This window comes from Macrobrachium nipponense, chromosome 6, assembly GCF_015104395.2.
Source record: "Macrobrachium nipponense isolate FS-2020 chromosome 6, ASM1510439v2, whole genome shotgun sequence".
In the NCBI taxonomy this organism is placed as follows: Eukaryota; Metazoa; Arthropoda; class Malacostraca; order Decapoda; family Palaemonidae; genus Macrobrachium; species Macrobrachium nipponense.
Genome location: NC_061108.1, coordinates 113,782,116 through 113,800,465, shown reverse-complemented (window position 1 = coordinate 113,800,465; position 18,350 = coordinate 113,782,116). Strand labels below are relative to the sequence as shown.

The 18,350-nt window shown below is 36.3% G+C and overlaps 1 protein-coding gene and 3 non-coding genes across 6 annotated transcripts in view; 2 read left to right on the top strand and 2 right to left on the bottom strand.

The window, feature by feature from the left end:
• Positions 1-18,350, top strand: part of LOC135216918 (prickle planar cell polarity protein 3-like) — a 597,661-nt gene that overhangs the window by 82,340 nt on the left and 496,971 nt on the right. The gene's annotated exons all lie outside the window — the stretch shown is intronic.
• Trnak-uuu (transfer RNA lysine (anticodon UUU)) lies at positions 14,082-14,154 on the top strand. Its single transcript has one exon. It is a non-coding gene; the product is annotated as a tRNA-Lys (tRNA).
• Trnak-uuu (transfer RNA lysine (anticodon UUU)) lies at positions 14,222-14,294 on the bottom strand. Its single transcript has one exon. It is a non-coding gene; the product is annotated as a tRNA-Lys (tRNA).
• Trnas-aga (transfer RNA serine (anticodon AGA)) lies at positions 15,404-15,485 on the bottom strand. The gene has a single exon. It is a non-coding gene; the product is annotated as a tRNA-Ser (tRNA).

Here is an 18,350-nt window from a genome sequence, read left to right as displayed (position 1 = left end):
CAACTACACCTTGACTGAAATTTGCAAATAGCAAAGACTGGTGTTTTTATGGTTTCAATTCCTGGGAACTGTTAGTAAGAGAAGTTTTGTTGACGTGGACAACTCGTACAGCTGAACCGGCCTTTATATTTGTTATGTTTTCTGAGAATACTCTGCAGAGACGCTGTAAATGAAATGTTACATTGTTTGTTATACGTAAGGTTTGTGTGAGAATGGTAACCATCTTGAAAGGCCTGTTAGACAGGATTCTGAAATACTCTTATTGATTAGAGAGTCATCTAATTGATATATATAATATATTATATATATATATACTATATATATATATATATATATATATATATGTCAAATCAGTTCAAAATCGCTAAGGCTGCAATAGACCGAATCTCACATCCGGAATCATCAAGCACGATTTGTTTTTTCGAGGGGGGGGGGGGGGGGGGGGGGGGGGGGGCGGGGGAGGGGGGGGGGGGGGGGGGGGGGGGGGGGGGGGGGGGGGGGGGGGGGGGGGGGGGGGGGGGATTACGGTGGACATTTCGTTGAAATTTTTCATATACTCATGGACGCATTTTTTTACAATTCAAAATGACATAAAATAGTTCCATTCACTCGTAGCTTTTGTTGTTAGTCATGATACGGTTATTTAAATATGAAATATCTAAACTAATGTTTAAACATATATGGTATCTTATACTAGTAGCTGGAAGAAAACTTGCTTTGTCGCTCACATCTAGCTTTACAGTTACGTTTTCGCGGTCATCATGTTCCTGTGAACCCAAGTGTTTTTAAAACGTTCTGTCAAGTTTCAATATCGTGTTCTCCCAGGAGAGAGAGAGAGAGAGAGAGAGAGAGAGAGAGAGAGAGAGAGAGAGAGAGAGAGAGAGAGGGTCAAGCACTAGCCTACTTGCAATCATCTCCTTCTCCCTCTCAGCTGTGTCTGCAAACACTTCTTGAAAATAAGAATGCAATTGCGCAAACAAACACTTCAGTCTCGAAAAGAAACGACGATGGAAGGATGCTGCATAATGAGGGGCCAGAGAAATGAGAGCAAATTTGACCCGACTCTGACTTTCCTCCTCCTTTCGAACCTTCGATAAGTCTATGGGATAGATCTTTATTAATCTATCCACAATAAAAAAAAAAGCCCATTGGATCTTTCTTGATTGTCCGCCTTGGATGGGGGTGGGGTAGGGGAGATATGACAAATACACCCTCCTCCTGCAAACCTTTTTGTCCGTCCTGGTTGGGCCGGCGTAGGTAGGGGATCGGGAGGGTAGGGGAGACATGACGGGTTACAGCGCAGCTTAGCGCGCCCCATCAAGTTTGTCTACAATATAATATAAAGTAGTTCAGTACGACTACAACTATACTCTGTTTTTTTCCATCTGTCCATCCGCCTGTGGTGTTTTTGTATGGTAACACTGCGTCCCGGGCTTTAGATAGTTACATTCAGCTTACATTCAACGATCATAATAACATCCTATTTCGAATATTAACGGTGTAATTCGCATTCAGTAAATTATTAAAACACTTTTCAGTTGCAAATGTACACCCAGATATCCTTTTATTTACCTAAAACTTAGACATAGCGTAACTATCTAAAGCCCGGGACGCAGTGTTACCATACAAAAACACCACAGGCGGATGGACAAATGAAAAAAAACAGAGTATAGTCGATGGGCACACACGGTTTTCAATTAGAAAAAGAAAAACAAACTATACATTTACTTTCTCGTGAAACTTAAAAAAAAAATTAATAATTGGAAGTTATTCAGATTTTTCTTTATTCAGAAAGTCTCTTTTTGCTCTTGACAATATTATCATTATTATTATATATAAATTCACATGGAACAAGATAAATGTCCATTGGCTTGACGAGCAGCTTCAGAAGCAACATTACAACTTTAACATTTTGCGAACCTTGACAAAAATGTTGAGCATTTGCTTTGTGAAACTCGGAAAGTTCTATGTAAATATAAGTTTTGTGATGTAACGGTATGGAGATTCCATACGTAATTCAGAAGGCATTATAACCCAGAGACGTGAGTTTCCAAAGAAGCATTATTATTATTATTATTATTATTATTATTATTATTATTATTATTATTATTATTATTATTGCCCGTTTTACTGGCATCGTGAACGTGAAAACAAGAAAAGCTTGCGGTTGACTTGACTTAGCTGACGCATGAGGTTTACATAATAATGTTGACTTGTATGTCGTGAGCAAACAACGCAGTCACATTTTATACTTGGTAGTAATGCATAGTATGAATTTTCTCTCTCTCTCTCTCTCTCTCTCTCATGCTTGAATAGACTGCCGCATCATCTTCCAATAAGATCTCATCTTCGTTAAATTTGTTGTTTGTTCCCTTTCTTCAGCTTTCCTCTGATTCATGATCAGGCAAAGCATTGCAATGTTAAGTTATCCACAGTACATATGTTCGGTTTGATATGTACAGGATGTTCATTGGAGAGGTAAGGTATTGCAACGTTGCTCATTCTTCGGAAGCTGCTTTCAGAAATTAAGCGGAACGCACTCGTATTTATAAGATATATGTATATATATAATATATATATAGATATATATATATATATATATAATATATATATATATATAAGAAATAATTGTATCCATAAACGAATCCTTATCAAATAAAAAGATGTCATCAGGTTTAGGTGGAAAGGTTCATCTATATATATATATATATACATATATTCTATATATATATATATATAATATATAAATATATATATATATATATATATACAGTATATGTGTGTTTATATGAACCTTCCTACTTAATCTTGATGACATCTTTTTATTTAATAATTGGTTATTTTTTAATATAATGTCGCTTATTTGCATTTTTAAAAAGAATTGGCTTTTTTCTCTAGCCTACTGTTTTCCTTCGTATGTAGGGGTTTCATTTACAGTTGAACCATGCATGAGAAAACGGACTATGGAAATACTTTCACACTTTGAGTAAAACATTAACCATATCTACTCCAATCTTCTAAAATTTAGAGGAGTTTGAGAATTGAGAATATTTTGTGGTATGTCTTATCAGGAAAGCTCGGTGCGATTGCTGATTATGCTTGAAGATTTTAAAACCTCTTTTAAATCGCATAGAAAAATCATTGTATTATTGAAACTCGTCTGCATAGTGAGATCACTTCAACTTGACTACAAAAGTTGGCTTAGGCACCCAGCATGTTAACAGTCAGGGAGAGAGGGGAAGGGAAAGAATATAAGATTGAAAGGAAAATTTCTGTAGCACAAGTAACTAAAGAGAAAGAAAAAGAGAGAGAGAGAGAGAGAGGTAACTAAAGAGAAAGGAAAAGAGAGATAGTAGGGACACAATATGAAATATGAAGGAAATTTTTTCAGCACAAGTAGGCCTAATTTAAGTTAGATAAAAATTTATTTACTGCTATTATCTGCAGTAATAAAAGAGAGAGAGAGAGAGAGAGAGAGAGAGAGAGAGAGAGAGAGAGAGAGAGAGAGATGCCATGTGCCCGCGTGATGGAACGAAAGCAAATCCCCCTGAGGTCGGAATTAAATGGACAGGGTTGAAATAGACAGAGGGCGAACAGGTGTAAGAAAGATCGCGGTAAACAGCTCATATCCTCAGCATTTACATGCATTTATGGTCGCATGTTTTGATGTATTGGATTCAAGACTCCAAGGTGCATGAATACGAATCTTCATGTCTGGTGGTGAGAGAGAGAGAGAGAGAGAGAGAGAGAGAGAGAGAGAGAGAGAGAGAGAGAGAGAGAGATGTTGGGTGGGTTGAGTAGGGTGCTCAGTATCTCTTCTTATTGTTATTTTTTTTTGTAAGTTACGTTTTACTTTGAATGATATGAGAGTATTTATTCTGTTATTTATGGCTGCTGGGCCATATCAACTGTGCTGTATGTGCTGTAGAGCAGGCGATGACCACATAACCTACGTTTTCAGACCTTCAACTATGCCTTAGCCTTTTTCCCTTCGTCTTCCACATTATAGGGTGCGAGCTCCCTTTCTTAATGGTTGCCATGAACACCGTTTCTTTTTGAATTTTTCATTCTATTAATGAATGATCTGTTTTCCGTTTTATCAACTCCCGTTTGATTTGAATTATGTGGATTTAGACCGTATATGTATAATAGGATATGAATGCACGTATGATTATATATATATATATATATTACATATATAATATAGTAATTATATATATATATATTAATAGATATACTATATATATATATATTATATATATATATATATATAGATATACACACACACACACATATATATATATAGTATATATGTATATACATATGTATATATATATATATATATATATATATATAAATATATATATATATATATATATATATATATATAGAGAGATAGAGAGGAGAGAGGAGAGACGGAGAAGATTGAGAGAGAGGGAAGAGAGAGAGAATTTTTCGGAACGGAAGGAACGGAGGAGAGAATGGGAGAGAGAGAGAGAGAGAGGTAGGTTTGATTTTATCTATATCTTCCTTTCTCCTTTATTCAATTAGGAGGAAAGTCTTCATGAGACTTGATACCACGCATATTAAAGGAACGTAGTTGCGCACAAATTACCTATAATGCGTAAAATGTTATGGACAGCATCAAACTTGATCGTGTCAAGAATAGTTAAAGTGAAGTGTACGGTTAAGCATATACAGCGAGGATATTACCAAGTTCTATGATACTAGTGCCTCTCCTAATAGCATGCGACTCTAGACTATTATTCCGAAAGAGTTCCATTCATATAATTATTTGAAATAATATAGTGTAGCATTGAATTTATTTCTTTCTAAATTAAAAACTATGATAGATTAATGTTTAATACTACTGTGCGTGGGTAAATCTGTGTGATTGTTTGTAAGAGAGAGAGAGAGAGAGAGAGAGAGAGAGAGAGAGAGAGAGCGTAGACTTAGGCAGAGTAGGCAGCTCATGTGGGCATAAACGAAGTTTACCCAGTGCCATTAGTATTGCCCTAGACGCCCTAAAGGGCAGGTGCCAAGACCGTCCGCCTGTAGTGGCACTGGTGTATTTGCCCCCTGTGTGAGTGCAAAGCCTTACCAGAGCATGAAAGCTTGTTTAGTGGGGGGGGGGGGGGTGATCAGTGGAACCCGAAATATGTACATTGTCTGTTTTCACTGAACTTCATTGTGCTTTCACTCGGTGGTGACGTTTGTGACTGTAAAAAAAAAAAAAAAATGCTTTTAGTGTATTCGTCTGTCCATATTTTGTTCTTTTGAAAGGTACTAGACATATTCTGTCTATTTTTGATGTTCACCCATGTCGTGGAAGTGCATTATCGTGGTGGGATTTTCGACTATTGAATCGAGTATGTATATAATATATATATATATATATATATATATTATATATATATATATATATATATATATATGATTATTTACGTTTTTCCCTTAATAAAGTACTGATATCGAAGGAAAACGTCCTGAATATGTGTGCCTGCGTTATTAAAAGATATGTAAAAGGTGTTAACTGCCGTGGTTTTAGTTCGAAACTCTGTAGCTCTGCGCTATGAAATGAGCTGCACGTGTAACACTACATTTTTCACACAGTGAGTATTTCGAAGCAGCTGAACTAGGAAATCTCCCAGTTGATTTATGTGAACCAAGGTGAGTATGACAGCGAAACATATCCGTTAATTGCGGTTAGTCCCTATGAAAACGTCGAGTAACATCATTCTGACGAGCTTGTTTACGTGTGGACATATGTTAAATAGTTGATGACTCGTACAGATATAAAAATGCAGACGGATTGCTCTATAAACTTATCCAGTAGTTGTTATTATTAAAAAAGGCAACAGTATATAAATTTTCCAGTGCGATAAATAATCAAGAAGTTTTGTGCTGATCATTATTATTCTCATTTTTGTGGAAAAATCCTGTAAGTATTTTTCGCAAGTGATGAAAAATAAGATTCGTTAATAATTTCCTTTTATAATTACGAGGATAAGGAGAATGATGATTATTTCTTTTTCTACCACAGTCTTCTTATTCGACTGCGTGGTTTTTATAGTATGGGGTTCCGGGTTGCATCCTGGCTCCTTAGGATAGGAGTCCATCACTTTTCTTACTATGTGCGCTGTTTCCAGGAGCGCACACTTCTGCATGAGTGCTGGAGCTACTTCAGCATCTAATTTTTCCAGGTTTCTTTTCAAGGATCTTGGGATCGTGCTAGTGTCCTTATGACTATGGGTACAATTTCCACTGGCATATCCCATATCCTTATTTTTATTGTCAGGTCTTGATACTTATCAGTTTTTTCTCTCTTTCTCATCTACTCTGGTGTCCCATGGTATTGCGATATCAATGAGTGATACTTTCTTCTTGGTTTTCTCAATCAGCGTTACGTCTGGTCTATTCGCACGTATCACCTTATCTGTTCTGATACCAGAGTCCCAGAGGATCTTTGCCAGGACATTTTCTGTCACTCACTCAGGTTGGTGCTCGTACCACTTATTAGCCTGTGTTTCTTGCACAGGCTCCAGTGTAGGGCTTTTGCTACTGAATCATGCCTCTTTTTGTACTGGTTCTGTGCAACTGCCGGCCAATCGCTTGCTATGAGGTTTATGGTCCCGTTTTTCATATTCCACTTCCTGCATACGAGTGAGATGTTATATCTGGTTCTTAGGACCTGAACTTCGGCCGCTGTTAGCATTCCTTCTGTTTCCCTCTTGAGTTCCCCTCTGTAGCCATTGCCATGTTTCATCGCTGGCCAGTTTTTTTAGTCTGCCTCATGTACTGTCCGTGCATTGGTTTGTTGTGCCATTCTACCGTTGTTTGTCATTCTCCTGTCTATATTTCTAGGTCTTCGTCTGCTTTTGTCAGTTCTTCTCATGCACTCCAGAACCACTCGTTTTCACTGGTTTTCAGATATTGCCCCAGTGCTCTGCTCTCGATGTTGACGCAGTCCTTTCCCTCTGTACGTATTTGCTCTTGGGTGTAGTGCTTTGTGTATTGTCATGTGTTTCCTAGTTTTTGGTCTACTATGCTGCGGAGTTCAGCCTTCATGCACCCCACTACTCTTGCGCTGTATCTGATTACTGGTACTGCCCAGTGTTTATGGCTTTCACAATATTTCCGGGGTTGAATTTTGACTTGAGTATCGCCTCCAAGTCTCTGCATGAATTATTATTATTATCATTATTATTATTATTATTATTATTTTATTATTATTATTATTATTATTATTATATTTTTTTTTTTTTTATTTTTTTTATTTTTTTTTTTTTGCTCTATCACAGTCCTCCAATTCGACTGGGTGGTATTTATAGTGTGGGGTTCCGGGTTGCATCCTGCCTCCTTAGGAGTCCTTCACTTTTCTTACTATGTGTGCCGTTTCTAGGATCACACTCTTCTGCATGAGTCCTGGAGCTACTTCAGCCTCTAGTTTTTCTAGATTCCTTTTCAGGGATCTTGGGATCGTGCCTAGTGCTCCTATGATTATGGGTACGATTTCCACTGGCATATCCCATATCCTTCTTATTTCTATTTTCAGATCTTGATACTTATCCATTTTTTCCCCTCTCTTTCTCTTCAACTCTGGTGTCCCATGGTATTGCGACATCAATGAGTGATACTTTCTTCTTGACTTTGTCAATCAACGTCACGTCTGGTCTGTTTGCACGTATCACCCTATCCGTTCTGATACCATAGTCCCAGAGGATCTTTGCCTGATCGTTTTCTATCACTCCTTCAGGTTGGTGCTCGTACCACTTATTACTGCAAGGTAGCTGATGTTTCTTGCACAGGCTCCAGTGGAGGGCTTTTGCCACTGAATCATGCCTCTTTTTGTACTGGTTCTGTGCAAGTGCCGGGCATTCACTTGTTATGTGGTTTATGGTTTCATTTTTCGTATTGCACTTCCTACATATGGGAGAGATGTTATTTCCGTCTATCGTACTTTGAACATATCTGGTTCTTAGGGCCTGATCTTGTGCCGCTGTTATCATTCCTTCAGTTTCCATCTTTAGCTCTCTCCCCTCTGTAGCCATTGCCAATTGTCATCGCTGGCTAGTTCTTTAGTCTGTCTCATGTATTGTCCGTGCATTGGTTTGTTGTGCCAGTCCTCTGTTCTTTCTGTCTTTCTCCTGTCTGTATATTTCTGGTCTTCGTCTACTTTTATTAGTCCTTCTTCCCATGCACTCTTTAGCCACTCGTCTTCACTGGTTTTCAGATATTGCCCCAGTGCTCTGTTTTCGATGCTGACGCAGTCCTCTATACTTAGTAGTCCTCTCCCTCCTTCCTTTCGTGTTATGTATAGTCTGTCCGTATTTGCTCTTGGGTGTAGTGCTTTGTGTATTGTCATTTGTTTCCTGGTTTTCTGATCTATGCTGCGGAGTTCTGCCTTCGTCCATTCCACTATTCCTGCGCTGTATCTGATTACTGGCACTGCCCATGTGTTTATGGCTTTGATCATATTTCCGGCGTTGAGTTTTGACTTGAGTATCGCCTTTAGTCTCTGCATATATTCTTTCCTGATCATGTCCTTCATCTCTTGGTGTTTTATATCTCCTCCTTCCATTATTCCCAGGTATTTGTATCCTGTCTCATCTATGTGTTTGATGTTGCTCCCATCTGGTAGCTTTATCCCTTCAGTTCTCGTTACTTTGCCTTTTTGTATGTTGACTAAGGCGCATTTTTTCTATTATTATTATTTTATTATTATTATTCAATTATTATTATTATTATTATGACTTCTAAAGTGTTTAGAATAATGTCATCCTTATTTTTCAATGACAAGGAAGTGTTGTTAAGAGAGATCTTTCAGTGGCCTCTTTTTTTTTCTCGAGATTAAAAATAAATCTTGGACGAATTGTGTGCGATAGGCATTGTTCCCCCCATATATTTGATAACCGCCCTTTATGTGACATTTGCCCATCTGTCCACACAAAAATTATTGGTCGTTTACTTTTATATATAGTTATATAGTGTATATATATACTATATATATATATATATATATATATATATATATATATATATATATATATATATATATATCAGCAATATAAAAAAACACTGTATCGTGCTTCTAAGAAATCAATAGAGGGATCCACAGTAATATCCTTGTTTATCTTTGTATAAACATATTATATCTAGATAAACAAGGATATTACTGTGGATCCCTCTATTGATATATATATATATATATATATCATATATATATATATATATATATATATATATATATATATTCATACTTACATTATGTATATGCATTTCTATGTTTAGGAACAAAAAGATGCAATTCGTAGTGACGGAATTTTTTTGAAAGAAATTTCTCTCTCTCTCTCTCTCTCTCTCTCTCTCTCTCTCTCTCTCTCTCTCTCTCTCTCTCTCTCTCTGTTGTGTGTGTGTGCAAGCGTTTAGTGTAAACATTTCTGCAAAACTTTACGAGCCCCTGATTTCTTGATAGGGAATACCCATTCCCTCAAAGCACAGGTGATTTATGCAGGTCAAATAAAGACCTTCTTGTACAGGGTATCCATACCCCTTCTTGATGCCCGTCTTGCTAATTAAGATTTACACTCAGCGATAAGTCTTCAGATTTAATAGGACGAACGGAGCGTGAATCTTAAATTCACCTGCTTTCGAATTTTTATTTCTGTTTTTCCTATCAAAATTTATTGCATTTATCCAGTTAGATTCTCAAGGGAATAATCTAGGTGGTTACCAGGTTTTTAATCTTGGGGTGTATTTAGAATTATACCCTAATCGTGGTTGACGTAAATTTTCCTCCTTATATCACGTGCATTTCTTTTGAAGGTTTTTTGTTTCAAATTTTGAAGAGGATTTGGATGTCAAAGACTTGTTAGTCCATCCGAGGAGACATCGTATGCTAACTTATCTGTAGGAGGTTTTACTGTTCATTCACAGTGTCCTAATGATTTTTTCTAGCTTTCTTTTAAACACTTCCATACTACTGCTGTTTACAACTTCTTGTGGCAGTTTATTCCATGTGTCACATATCTTGTATGTAAAGAAGTTCCCACAATGGGATGTGTTTTATCTATTCAGTTCTAGTTTCATTCCGTTATTTTTTGTCTGGTTTTCGTTTAATGTAAATATGCTACTGTTTGCTTTTGTTATGCCTTCCAGCAGGTTAGTGATTTTTTTAAAATAAAAAAATAAAATTATCAGTGTGTGTTTGATATTTTTATTTATTTGTTTTTTTTATTGGTTAGATGTTTTTTTCCCCTCAAAATGTATTTTATGACAGACTTACTATTGATTTATCTTTTAGGTTTCCAATTCTGTCCTAAAGTATGTGCTTGCAATTTTTTTATATCAAAATGAATAGATGCAGTACATTTATGCTTAGGCTTTTATTAACCTCCAAACCATGGTTTTCAATTTGTTTGCTTTCAAATTAAAAAAATAAATTTTTATTGAAAAAATCAATGATTTAATCAGTTTGATTTAATCATTGCTAAACCTGCCTTTCAGTATTTTAAATGTTTCTATTGGTTGTCCTCGCAATCGTCGTGTTTCTAAGCCATACATGTTCAGGCTCTCTAGTCGTCTTCGGTAACCTATTTGCCTGATGGATGAACATTATTTGATTCCTTTGTGATTGTGCCTTCAGAGAGAGAGAGAGAGAGAGAGAGAGAGAGAGAGAGAGAGAGAGAGAGAGAGAGAGGAAACCGACCGTTCACGTGATCACATGATTTCGTAGAAGGAAGCATTCATATAAGTCGTCTCCGACGAAGTGTTGACAACTGGATTTACGATTTCATTCTCCAGAAAAAAGGGAAAACATAATTTTTAATTATTAAATATTCGCAGAAGACGTTAAAGTAGGTATGATGATTATCACTGTTTATGTGCTTGTATAGTATAATTTTATCTTTGGTTGATAATTTAATGGAGCATATTTAACTGCTATGAGAAATGCAATCTCTCTCTCTCTCTCTCTCTCTCTCTCTCTCTCTCTCTCTCTCTCTCTCTCTCTCTCTCTCTCTCTCTCTCTCTCTCTCTCTCTTTTGCCTTCTGGTTACTCGGCCATTTGAGCTGTTCTCAGGCTGCTCCTCATCTCTGCCGCTCGCACCAGACCGTTGTTGTATCTTTTGGAAGTTTTATGATCAATTTTGCCTTAAAATGTTATTTGATTTACCATCCATGGACGTTAAACACAGCCCTCCAAGGTTACTTTAGATCACCCTTGTCATCCATTTCCTTACGTCTAGAGACACATAACCCAACACAGCGAGTCTATAGAAGAAGTGCCACACGACGTCGCCTGGCGAGATCTGATGTTGGGAATCGTAGCCATATATCAACGGTGCACAAGGGAGGGTGTCTCTGAGTGCCACCGTGGCAATGCCAACGCCAGCATGCCATGCTGCTGTTTGTCGGGGATCGTGCTTTCGATAACCATCGGTTTGATGCGACTCCCGGTGGATTAAGAAATTGTGGGGGGTTTGTGGGGGGAGAGTTGGTGTTCAAGGACTTTGCAGCTTATATGTGGATTAGTATAAGCATTAAACCACTGGGGAATTTTTTTGTTAAATATATACGGATATATTTGTGTATGTATGTTTATATATATGTATGTATGTATGTTTGTATATATATGATTTCTTTATACAAATTTAGGGTGATATTTCGAATTTCAGTATCATGTAAATTCCTTTGTTTTTCCGTGAGGCGACATTATGTTCATGGGAGTTTGATTTGATGTTGGACAGTTTCTGTTATTCTTCAAAATCCTAATCGTAGTACTGGTGGATATTATGCGTAAATTGTGAAGTTCGTTTTCCATTTTTTATCTATAATTTTTCTGCAGTTGACGTTATGAGATTTTTATTTCTATCTCTTCTGAATTTAGTCTCATAAAGTAAAATAAAAATTATTCTGAAATTGTTTGCCGGATTATTTTATTATGCTTTCTGAGGTTGATGCCATGATTTTTTTACGTTTTTATTTTGTCCGATGATGGTCTCATGAGTTTCATTATTTTGTCAGAAGTTGGTCTTATAAGTGTTTGTTTATTTTTCCCGTAGTGGGTTTCATGGAATTTATATTTTCCTACAAAATCTAATTTATGTATTTTGCATGACGTAATTTTTCATTATTCTCAAGCATTATTCTCATGCAGTATTTTATAACAGAGTTGTTCGAATTGTATGTTACTTTTACATTAGATTTTGCCATATATAACTGGATTGTATTTGTTGGTTCCATGTGACGTATGAATTGATTTTATTGCATGAGGATGCTGTCGTGAATCACATGTGTGTGATTTTTAGAACTGTTGAAATGACTTTAATTTGACAAATCTTATTAGGTTTAGCATAAAAAAAATGCCTTGTAACTGGAAGAGTGTACTATATGTCAGGGTTTTGTATATTTTAATTTTCTATAATTTTTTTTATTAGAGTGTATGTGTATGACGATGATTTCCTATTTGGAGTAATTTTACTTTGCCAGAAAGAATTAAATGGCGCCCGTTTTTGAGTCCCATATTTCGTATGATTTAAAAACAATCTTCTCTAGATTTATTTACGTGGCTTCAGGTGTTTAGTCTTATTTTACGTATTAATTTCAAAACCTAGTTTTGCGTATGGTTTTTGTATTTGACGAGGTTTTTGAGCCTAATGTTGAATTTTTGGTTTGTATCGTGTTTTTGTTGTATTTGCAAAAATTCGCGTGTTATTTTATTTGTACCATAACTTTACACTGGTGATCGAAAAGAACTTTTATTTTTAGCATCTTAAATATTTCAGGGACAATTTGGACTTCAACTTATTTATTTTACAGTCCACCTTAACTATTGTGCTTCCTTTCCTCTCCCCTGTGCTCCGATTGAGATAAACGAAACCCTGCCTGTTAACTCATTTGTGAATGTATAGCTTGTTTTGTTTGCTTTCTTTTTTTCTATCATTCCTTCTCTTCCTCCGAAGTATATTTCAGCAGCAATTTTTTGGTTATTTTGCTTTTATTCTGAACCGGACATGCCTTCATCATAGTCATTACGTTCTCTCTCTCTCTCTCTCTCTCTCTCTCTCTCTCTCTCTCTCTCTCTCTCTCTCATAAACACACACACAATGCTTGTCAGCAGGGATTGGATAAATGTTCATTACATATTTGCGTATGCAAATAGAATTGTGAAGCATTTTCCTTGCGCATAGGATAACTATTGGATTTAATTTTCAAAATAAGTATTTTAACGATTTTTGTAGTACCAATTAGCTGATTTTATTTGAATTTACCGGGTCAAATTCCTACATCCCTAATCAATGTAGTATTATGTCTTTTGTCTTTAAATATATATTTAGTCACACGATTTCGGTGTCAGTACTTATACATATTAGTTTTAGAAGTGGCAGCCCATCATAGTGATGGCTGATATATATACAAAGGAAGAACAACTAAAGATGAAAATATTTTTCATGTGATCAGTAAGATGAGTAATTTTGTCTTAGTCCTCTTGACCTAGTAACCTAATCTAGTCCTGATCTGTGACGCGTGCCATTCATTAAGGTAGTGACGTGAGTGTCAGAAGGACCCCTTACTACTACTACTACTACTACTAGGTATTTTGGTGGTGGTGGTGGTTGTGTTGATGGAAGGGTAGGGGGGCGGGGGCGGTGTTAACTGTAAACTGTGAGACAATAAATGCGACAATGAAAATAAAATGAAGCAGATCTGGGATGAAGTTGTACGACTGAATTGGCAAAAATCTTGCAAATATTAAGTAATGAACATATTTAGGAAAGTAGACATAGGAAAGCCATATTTAAAGCTCGCGCCATTTGGGACATCTGAAGTTGTAGATTACTGTTAACGAAATTGATCGAGAATCCTCGATTTCAAAGTAAATGTAAGTTATTCCTTTAGAGAATTGACAATCCGTTTCAAAATGATCTAAGAATTGATAATGTGTGTCAGAATGAATTGACTAAACGTTTTTATGAGGCATTTTAATTTTGTTTAGCATAGTATATAATTTATATCAAATCTAATAACGCTGAGAAGCTTTCAATTAATGTTTATCGTCAGTATTTGGGTAAAAGTTTTAAGCCCGGATAGCTCAGTCGGTAGAGCATTAGGCTTTTAACCTAAGGGTCCAGGGTTCGAGTCCCTGTTCGGGCTAGACGTCTTTTGTTCTCTTAGACATAATTTGGTGAATTAAATCGTCGAAAATGGAATAAAACTTATCCGCCCGAACAGGGACTCGAACCCTGGACCCTTAGGTTAAAAGCCTAATGCTCTACCGACTGAGCTATCCGGGCCACGAACGGAGGCGGTGGTTAACTGTGGAGGAACGAAATGGGAATTGGAAAATGATTCAAGAAGACGTGCCATACAAACTAATGTGCAAATAAACGTTGTCTCCCAAAGGAGAAGTGACCATATCGCATTGTACATAGATGATTTGAGAAGTTATGGTATTAGTTAATTATTATCAAAATAATTTCGTTCTTTACATTTGAAGCTGATTGCCGGCAGATTATTATTTGTCAGACTTAGGGCAGAAAAGTCTTGTTATTCGAATTTTTAGAAGATCTCGAATGTTAGGTGCAGCCCACATTTTGAGTTTGTGAACGTCCAAGGCGTTATGACTCATACAGGACTTGATGACTCACGAATGAAGACTAACGTCAGCGAACAAATTGTCATCTACACAAGTTAACCCTAAATAGAAGAAGCTTGTTGTGGAAACCTTTCAAGGATGTGGTAATACTGATTTCTTAATTTGTAGACTTTTACACAGGTTCTGCATTTGGTTTGCTACCCAAATTTAGCTATATTGAAGATTACTACTAGAAGAGCACAAGCTAGTTCTCAAAGACAGAGAGAGAGAGAGAGAGAGAGAGAGAGAGACAGGCGCACTATTTTAGTTAATAATACATTTTTCATTATGAGACCAAGTTTTGTGGTATATGATAACACCTGAGAAAATCTGAACAAAGTTATTAGAATCAATTAGAGAGAAAGAGAGAGAGACACACACACACAACCTCACGTCTGCGCACAACAGCTCATGATTATCGATCGATCCAGTACAAAACCTGCCACAATGTCACTCGCTACTCTTTCTTCCTTGCTTGGTCCATTACTCGTAGATTTTGTGTAGACATCACTTCCACATTAACGTTTGTCGTTTTCTTTTGGTTATTACCATAGTTTGGTTTCTGTATCGTTATTTGTGTATATGTAGCCATTCCTTATTTATTTTTTTTATAGACTATTCCATTCTGAAAGTGTTTCTTTCACCCTGAAAGGGTCAAAAGCATCGCGTAATCGTCAATGTCTCCCTGTCACAAGTTTGATTATCCCGCCCTCTTGCGTAGTTATAGATAATGAAATCTATAGATACCACAAAAGGTAAACAACTTTGCGCAGTGAGTAGGATTCGAACCTACGCGGGAAGATCCCATCTGATTTCTAGTCAGACGCCTTAACCACTCGGCCATCACTGCATGGGAAGATTGCAATATCAAAATGAAACCAACAAAAAATGTTCTCGTTTCAAGTTTGTTGCATTTGAATTTGTTCATGTAGTGTACTTTATCAATCTTTGTACATGGCTCAATTTATAAGCAAAAGTAGCTGGGAAGTGAGCATCCTTCTTACAAAGAAAAAATAAAATTTGTAATAATTGACATCGTTATTATTTCTTATGGAGTGCTTGTTTTACCCCCTCTCTCTCTCTCTCTCTCTCTCTCTCTCTCTCTCTCTCTCTCTCTCTCTCCATCAGATATGCATGTAAAGTAAATTGACGCAGTTCTTTATGCTATAAAGAGTTTGAAACAAATAAGCAAGTTTGTGAGCCGGCAACAGCAGTGAGAGGGACTGGCTTATCAGTTATAAGAATCCGTCGAAAGGTGTGATCTGAATAAACGCTGGGAATATTCTTTATTAAAACTAGCGTCCACCAAGTACTATAGAGCCTATGGCAGATGAGACCTTTGTTGAATGGAATTGGTATATTGAAAAAATCATTACTGATAGAATTTTTTTTATATTTATACAGAGAGAGAGAGAGAGAGAGAGAGAGAGAGAGAGAGAGATCAGGATGTCTCAAAGACTTGTTAGTCCATCCGAGGAGACATCGTGTGCTCACTTATCTCTAGGAGCAGGTTTTACTGTTCATTCACAGTGCCCTAATGATTTAGTCCTAGCCTTTCTTTTAGCTTTCTTGAGGAGAGAGTAGAGGGGAGGGGGGGGGGGGGGGGAGAGAGAGAGAGAGAGAGAGAGGAGAGAGAGAGAGAGAGAGAGAGAGAGTCTTACCTATAAATCGGAGAGAAAGCGAAAACGAGAGAGTGAGAAAAACACGGTCACTGTTGTATTAGGAGTACTTGTTGAATACATGGCGTAAAAAAGGATGTGATAAATGACTCGAGTTCGCTGAGAGGGTTTCCACGCAGCTGTTAACTGTAAAAAATGTAGCGTTATAAATTTGTATATTCAGGGTTAACTTTCCGTACCAGGGGGGAAAAATATTTTCATCACATTTTACGTAGAAACTTAAAATAAACAATACTGTTATGTATATATAAATTATCTATATCTATCTATCTATCTATCTATCTATCTATCTATCTATCTATCTCTATATATATATATATATATATATATATATATATATATATATATATATATAGTGTGTGTGTATTGTTGAAAATACCCCCCCCCCCCCCCCCCCGCAAAAAAAAAAAAAAGTATGGAAAATACCCATATAGATAAAACAGAGGCAGAACCTCCATCCCTTTTGGTCGTACACTGGAGCTGAATGGATCCAAGAGGGAATTTACAAATCTCAGGCAGTTTTCGAAAAAGAGATCGGCTGGGTATCGGCTGAGCCCAGAACGTAACCACTGTTGATTTTAAAATGGGGTCATTAGATATATAGTCTAATCCGGTGTTGATAACAATGAGAAGAGTTGCATCATTTAAATTTTTATTAAAAAAAAGTACAAATACTCCACCTTTGAAACGGCACATGCTCCATAGAAAATATTGTGGTTGGTACATCTTACATGATTAAAAAAAATAAAAAAAAACAGAATTTATTGATGTGATGTATGGGTACGTCTTGTAGGAGAGAGAGAGAGAGAGAAAAAAAGCAGAGTTTGATGTGTGTATCTGAATGTCCATTGTGTTACATTTTTCTCTGGGATATGTTTTTTCATTGAAAGCCACATAAATCTGTCTCCCCCTTGCAGGGATCCACTACATTCAATGTTTGAGGTGTTTTATTTTTTCCGAAAACATTATCCACTGCAGAACCGTCTGGGAGATAAAAACAAAAGGATTGTCTCTTCATCCCCGAGTTTTAGTCATCTTTTTTTTATGTCATCTAGGTATGGGATTTGGTTTTCTGGTTGTAGGATTTTCTAATTGCTCAAAGGAAGACAGTTACTTTTGAATTATTTAAAATTCCTTATTATTATACCTAGGGAATGAATTTGTAAGGCCTGTTAAAACAAGTTGCTTGTCAGTCTAAAGACATGAATGTAGGATATTGGGGAGGTATGGTGTCGATATATTGTGAACCTATACATCCGAAAAGGAATAATTTTATCCGTTGCCCATTCTACTACTGTGAAATGGACCTTTGGACAAAGTTTATTTAGTGTGGTAAAAAAATCATTGAAATCTTATGCGATTGAATTTTGAAATGTCAATACGTCAGCCACTTGCCTCAGTCAAAACATCTCTTCAGGTCCAGTAGGTTAATCATTCCAATTTCAACAGATGCGCTTGGACTAGGATATGCAGACTGCCTGTTTTATCTGAATTTGTGTTAGTAAAACCTACCATTAAATAAAAAGACTCAGGATACTCATGATTCCATTTTTCGAAGGACCTATAGTGGACCAAGTGGGAAATCGTGCAAGCGTGTTGGGCGAAAATGCTGACATGTGTTTTATAAGAACCTTAGTGAAAGGAAAATCCACGTCAAGACTTAACAATTTAATGTTGTTAACGGTAATATCTGAATATTAAATTTAGTTTAAAATTTATCAGTACATTCTACGCTTGAATGGCGAAGCGTCCGGAAAAGGAGAAAGGAGACTTGTAAGCCATATTACACATTCACACACACAGACATACACACACACACACACACACACACACACACACACACACACATATATATATATATATATATATATATATATGTATATATATACATATATATGAATATATATATATATATATATATATATATATATATATATATATATATATATATATAAATTAAATGTATGGGCATGCACTCGTGCTCAAAACCTGTTAAATTTTTACTTACTATACCAGAACCAATAATTGACTTTTTA